Here is a 7,382-nt window from a genome sequence, read left to right on the forward strand (position 1 = left end):
TTGTTACGATTTGATATATATAGGTTAAACCTATAACTCACCAACATTTTTGTTGACGTTTAAAGCATGTTTATTCTCAGGTGAATACTAAGAGCTTCCGCTGTTGCATACTAAAATAAGGACAAGATTTGGAGTCCATGTTTGTATGATATTGTGTAAAAACTGCATTCAAGAAACATATGTCGATGTAATATATTTCTATTGTAAACCATTATGTAATGGTCATGTGTAAACAGTATATTTTAGATTATCATTATTTGATAATCTACGTAATGCTTTTAAAACCTTTATTGATAAAATAAAGGTTATGGTTGTTTTAAAAATGAATGCAGTCTTTGAAAAACGTCTCATATAGAGGTCAAAACCTCGCAACGAAATCAATTAATATGGAACGTTTATAATCAATATGAACGAGACATTTCAGTTGGTATCAGAGCGTTGGTCTTAGAGAACCAGAAAATTTGCATTAGTGTGTCTTATTGAGTTTGTTAGGATGCATTAGTGAGTCTGGACTTCGATCGTGTTTTCTTTAAAAATGATTGCTTAACATTTTTGTTGGAAACTATATATTTTTAACATGTAAATATTATATGATATATTAATCTCTTAACATGTTTGATATTGTGTGATAGATGTCTACCTCTAGCACAAATCCCATTGACTCACCTAATAATAACGAAGAGTCGAATATATATTGGCAAGATTCACAAGTTCCCGAAGAACCGGAAGAAGAGGAAACGGAACCAGAAGAAGAGGAACCGGAAGAAGAGGAACCAGAAGAAGAGGAACCGGATGAAGAAGAGGTTCCAGAGGGGGGAATAGTAGGAACCACAGAAAACCGGTCAAATAAAATAAAATCCTCAACCAATGGACCAAAGTTAATAATGGTCAATGGTGTTTCTGCTAAGGAAGCAAAATATTGGGAAAATTACCAATTTTCCGATGAATCGGATCCTGATGAGGATTCCGATGATGTTATAGAAATTACCCCGACCCAATTTAATGAGGCAAAAGAAAATAATAAGGGAAAGGGCATCAAAATAGAGAAATCTGATTCCGACCCCGGTGAACTTTATATATACCGTCAACACCCGTATTTTCAATATCGTGAAAATAACCCGGGAACCTCTAAACCACCAGGTTTTGCTAAACCAATGTGGAAAACGACGGCTCGTATTAGAGTAACATCATATATCCCTAGAAAATTAAGAAAAAGAACCAAGTCCGAAGAAGAAGAAACCAGTGATTCAGATTAGAGGGGTGTGAGCATGTTGTGTAATAAATGTATTGTAGTGTGCTTGTACTTTTATGTTCTATGTAAAAATTGCTTGTATTGTTTGTTATTACGAATCTAATCCTTGTCTATTTTACAGTATAAAAACAAAATGGACGTTAAGGGTAGACAACCGAATATTTTAGAAGACCTACCAAAGGATATGATTGAGGAAATCTTGCCTAGAGTCGGTCAGAATTCATCAGCACATTTAGTTATGGCGAAATTAACTTGTCAAACATTTGAAAGACTTTCCAGAAATGCCTTAGTTTATAAAAGGCTTTCCTTTGATAGGTGGGGTATATCACATTGGGGAGACTTTAAGTTACACCGTGTTTTCTTTAAAGCGTTAAATGCGGGGAACCCAAATGCAATTTTACGCTACGGGTTAAGAACCTATTTTGACTCAACATATCCCAACATAGGATTTCGTGAATTAGAAAGAGCTTCTAACATGCAACATAAAGAAGCATGTTATTCTTACGAGTTAGTGATGTTCGCTTCTTACCAAAGTGAGAAAAAGAACATCGGATTGCAGCTTTTAAATAAAACTTTCCCACAAGTGACGGATTCAGTAGTTGGGGTGAGAAACAAGGTTTTTAGATTATTATGGGGCTGTTGGACATTACGAAACCCTCGTCCTTTTGACGACATTACAACATGCTGCCTAGCCAATGGTCATAACGGTTATTTTCCACAAGACCAAGGATGGGAAGTCGTCATAGTAAAACCAGAATGCATGACTTGTTTCTGGACTTATGAATTACGTGTCTTTATTTCCTTTGCTGAACAACTTGCTTATTAACTAGATTTATCTTCAAAACTGTCATGTATCATAGTGTACTATATTTCATGTTATATGTAATATAGCGAAGTTGTAAGTTTGAAGAATATTTGTATGTGATATATTATTATAATCAGTTTTTCATATGGAATTGTAGTAGTTGAATTGTATATTAGCTACTAAGTATGAACTTAACGAGTAGGTAGTACCCGAATTTAAACTTATAAAACGCTAATATGAAGAAAAAGCTTTTATAAATGAGTTCATATTATGCTACGAGATACTATTGACTACTCTTAATATTCTGTATGATTAACTTGTTTCATTTGACTATTTTGAAGGAAATGGCACCGACTACTCGACACACCTTGAATATGAGCGAAGAGGAATTTTGTGTCTTTCTTGCTTCAAACATAGCCGTAGTACAGGCCGCGCTACATACCAACAATAACTCTGCATCTAGCAATACAGCTAACGGCACAAGAAATCGTGTAGGATGCTCCTACAAGGAATTCACTGCCTGCAAACCTTCAGAATATGATGGGACCGAAGGACCAATCGGATTGAAATGGTGGACCGAGAAAGTTGAATCGGTGTTTGCCATAAGTAAGTGTGATGAAGGAGACAAAGTGAAGTACGCTACGCATACCTTCACAGGTATTGCGTTAACATGGTGGAATACCTATCTAGAGCAAGTGGGACAAGATGCTGCTTATGCGCTACCGTGGTCAGCATTCAAGCACTTGATGAACGAGAATTACCGTCCCAGAACTGAGGTCAATAAGCTCAATTCAGAACTTATAGGGTTACGAACACAGGGATTCGATATTACTTCGTACGAAAGACGATTCACAGAATTGTGCCTATTGTGTCCGAGAGCGTTCGAAGATGAGGAAGAGAAGATCGACGCTTTTGTGAAAGGGTTACTGGAGAGAATCCAAGAACATATAAGTTCACACGAGCCTGCCTCCATACAAAAGGCATGTAGAATGGCTCACAAACTAGTGAACCAGATTGAGGGAAGAATTAAAGAATAGGCGGCCGAAGAGGCCAACGTGAAGCTAGTCAAAAGAATGTGGGAGGAAAATGGTGATAAGAGTCACCAATACAACAACAACTATCCCAACAATCGCAACATCAATCGCAACTACAACAAATGGCACAACAACAATAACAACTACAACAATCATCCTAACAACCATAACAACCGCAACAACAATGACAATCAGAAGCAGCTATGCCAAAGGTGTGAAATGTATCACTAGGGATTCTGCACCAAATTTTGCAACAAGTGTAAAAGAAATGGTCATAGCGCGGCAACTTGTGAGGTCTACGGACCAGGGGTTAATAGAACGAAAGGAACAAATGGTGTCGGAACGAGTAATGACGGAGCAAGTAGTGTCGGAGCAAGTTATGCCAATGTAGTTTGTTATAAATGTGGAAAACCAGGCCACATTATTAGAAATTTCCCGAACCAGGAGAACACGAATGGACAAGGCCGCGGAAGAGTTTTCAATATTAATGCGGCAGAGACACAGGAAGACCCGGAACTTGTTACGGGTACGTTTTTTATTGACAATAAATCTGCTTACGTTTTATTTGATTCGGGTGTGGATAGAAGCTATATGAGTAGAGATTTTTGTGCTAAATTAAGTTGTCCATTGACGCCATTGGATAGTAAATTTTTACTCGAATTAGCAAACGGTAAATTAATTTCAGCAGATTATATATGCCGGAATCGAGAAATTAAACTGGGTAGCGAAATATTTAAGATTGATTTGATACCAGTAGAGTTAGGAAGTTTTGATATAATAGTTGGCATGGACTGGCTGAAGGAGATGAAAGCAGAGATCGTATGTTATAAAAATGCAATTCGCATTGTACGAGAAGAAGGAGAACCCTTAATGGTGTACGGAGAAAAGGGCAACACGAAGCTACATCTTATTAGTAATTTAAAGGCATAAAAACTAATAAGAAAAGGTTGCTATGCTGTTCTTGAACACGTCGAGAAAGTACAAACTGAAGAAAAGAGCATCAATGATGTTCCCGTCGTAAAAGAATTTCTCGATGTATTTCCGAAAGAATTACCGGGACTACCTCCACATCGATCTGTTGAATTTCAAATAGATCTTGTACCAGGAGCTACACCAATAGCTCGTGCTCCTTACAGACTCGCACCCAGCGAGATGAAAGAACTGCAAAGCCAACTGCAAGAACTATTAGAACGTGGTTTCATTCGACCAAGCACGTCACCATGGGGAGCTCATGTTTTGTTTGTCAAGCAGAAGGATGGTACATTTAGGTTGTGTATTGACTACAGAGAGTTGAATAAACTTACCATCCAAAACCGTTATCCACTATCGAGAATTGACGACTTATTTGATCAACTACAAGGCTCGTCGATTTATTCGAAAATCGATTTACGTTCTGGATATCATCAAATGCGAGTAAAGGAGGATGATATTCCAAAAACTGCTTTTAGGACGCGTTATGGTCATTGCGAGTTTATGGTTATGCCGTTTGGATTGACTAACGCACCAGCTGTGTTCATGGACCTTATGAACCGAGTGTGTGGGCCATATCTTGACAAATTTGTCATTGTTTTCATCGATGACATACTTATTTACTCAAAGAATGATCAAGAGCACGAAGAACATTTAAGAAAAGTGCTAGAAGTATTGAGGAAAGAAAAACTGTACGCTAAGTTTTCAAAATGTGTATTTTGGTTGGAAGAAGTTCAATTCATTGGTCACGTAGTGAACAAAGAAGGTATCCAGGTGGACCCGACAAAGATCGAAACCGTTGAAAAGTGGGAAACCCCAAAAAAACTCCGAAGCATATACGTCAATTTTTAGGATTGGCTGGTTACTACAGAAGATTCATCCAAGATTTCTCCAAAATAGCAAAACCCTTGACTGCATTAACGCATAAAGGGAAGAAATTTGAATGGAAGGATGAACAAGAGAAGGCGTTTCAGTTATTGAAGAAAAAGCTAACTACGGCACCTATATTGTCATTGCCTGAAAGGAATGATGATTTTGTGATTTATTATGACGCATCAAAGCAAGGTCTCGGTTATGTATTAATGCAACGAACGAAGGTAATTGCTTATGCGTCTAGATAATTGAAGATTCACGAACAAAATTATATGACTCACGATTTGGAATTAGGTGCTGTTGTTTTTGCATTAAAGACTTGGAGGCATTATTTATATGGGGTCAAAAGTATTATATATACCGACCATAAAAGTCTCCAACATATATTTAGTCAGAAGCAACTGAATATGAGACAACGCAGGTGGATTGAACTGTTGAATGATTATGATTTTGAGATTCGATACCACCCGGGGAAGGCGAATGTGGTAGCTTACGCTTTGAGTAGAAAGGACAGAGAACCTATACGGGTAAAATCTATGAATATAATTATTCGTACTAACCTTACTACTCAAATAAAGGAGGCGCAACAAAGGGTTGTAAAAGAAGGAAAGTTGAAGAATGAGATACCCAAAGGATCAGAGAAACATCTTAATATTCGGGAAGATGGAACCCGATATAGGGCTGATAGAATTTGGGTACCAAGGTTTGGAGATGTGAGAGAAATGGTACTTAAGGAAGCACATAAAACCAGATTTTCAATACATTCCGGAGCGGGGAATATGTATAAAGATCTCAAGAAACACTTTTGGTGGCCAGGTATGAAAGCCGATATTGCTAAATATGTAGGAGAATGTTTGACGTGTTCTAAGGTCAAAGCTGAACATCAGAAACCATCAGGTCTACTACAATAACCTGAAATCCCGGAATGGAAATGGGAAAACATTACCATGGATTTCATTACTAAATTGCCAAGGACTGCAAGTGGTTGTGATACTATTTGGGTAATAGTCGATCGTCTCACCAAGTCAGCACACTTCCTGCCAATGAGAGAAGATGACAAGATGGAGAAGTTGGCGCGATTGTATTTGAAGGAGGTTGTCTCCAGACATGGAATACCCGTCTCTATTATCTCTGATAGGGGTGGTAGATTTGTTTCAAGGTTCTGGCAGACGTTGCAACAAGCATTGGGGACTCGTCTAGACATGAGTACTGCCTATCATCCACAAACTGATGGGCAGAGTGAAAGGATGATACAAATGCTTGAAGACATGCTAGGAGCATGTGTTATTGATTTCGGAAACAGTTGGGATCGACACCTACCGTTAGCAGAATTTTCCTACAACAACAGTTATCATTCTAGTATTGAGATGGCGCCGTTTGAGGCACTTTATGGTAGAAAGTGCAGGTCTCCGATTTGTTGGAATGAAGTGGGGGATAGATAGATTACGGGTCCGGAGATAATACAAGAAACTACCGAGAAAATCATCCAAATTCAACAACGATTGAAAACCGCTCAGAGTCGACAAAAGAGCTACGCGGACAGTAAAAGAAAAGATAAAGAGTTTGAACTTGGAGAAATGGTCATGCTTAAGGTTTCACCTTGGAAAGGCGTTGTTCGATTTGGTAAACGGGGGAAACTAAATTCAAGGTACATTGGACCATTCAATATTACAGATCGTGTCGGACCAGTAGCTTACCAACTGGAGCTACCTCAACAACTCGCAGCTGTACATAACACTTTCCACATCTCGAATTTGAAGAAATGTTTGCTAAAGAAGATCTCACTATTCCGTTGGACGAAATCCAAATCAATGAAAAACTTCAATTCATTGAAGAACCCGTCAAAATAATGGATCGTGAGGTTAAGAGACTTAAGCAAAACAAGATACCGATTGTTAAGGTTCGATGGAATGCTCGTAGAGGACCCGAGTTCACCTGGGAGCATGAATATCAGATGAAAAAGAAATACCCGCATCTATTTCCAGAAGATTCGTCAACACCTTCAACAGCTTAAAATTTCGGGACGAAATTTATTTAACGGGTAGGTACTGTAGTGACCCGAACTTTTCCATGTTTATATATATTAATTGAGATTGATATTTACATGACTAAATGTTTCCAACGTGTTAAGTAATCAAACTTGTTAAGACTTGATTAAATGAAATAAGTTTCATATAGACAATTGATCACCCAAGTTGACCAGCGATTCACGAACAATACAAATTTGTAAAAACTACATGTTGTGGTATATATAGACATATATATATGGTTGACATGAGATTATGATGAGTAAGTATCTCACTAAGTATATTAACAATGTGTGATATACATAAGAAATGAGATTACTAAGTTAAGAAACTCGAAATTATATATATAACGATTATCGTTATGATAACGTCTACTAAATACATATGTATCATATTAAGATATTGATACACTATATTTAACA

The sequence above is a fragment of the Rutidosis leptorrhynchoides genome, chromosome 8 (genome assembly GCF_046630445.1).
Source record: "Rutidosis leptorrhynchoides isolate AG116_Rl617_1_P2 chromosome 8, CSIRO_AGI_Rlap_v1, whole genome shotgun sequence".
In the NCBI taxonomy this organism is placed as follows: Eukaryota; Viridiplantae; Streptophyta; class Magnoliopsida; order Asterales; family Asteraceae; genus Rutidosis; species Rutidosis leptorrhynchoides.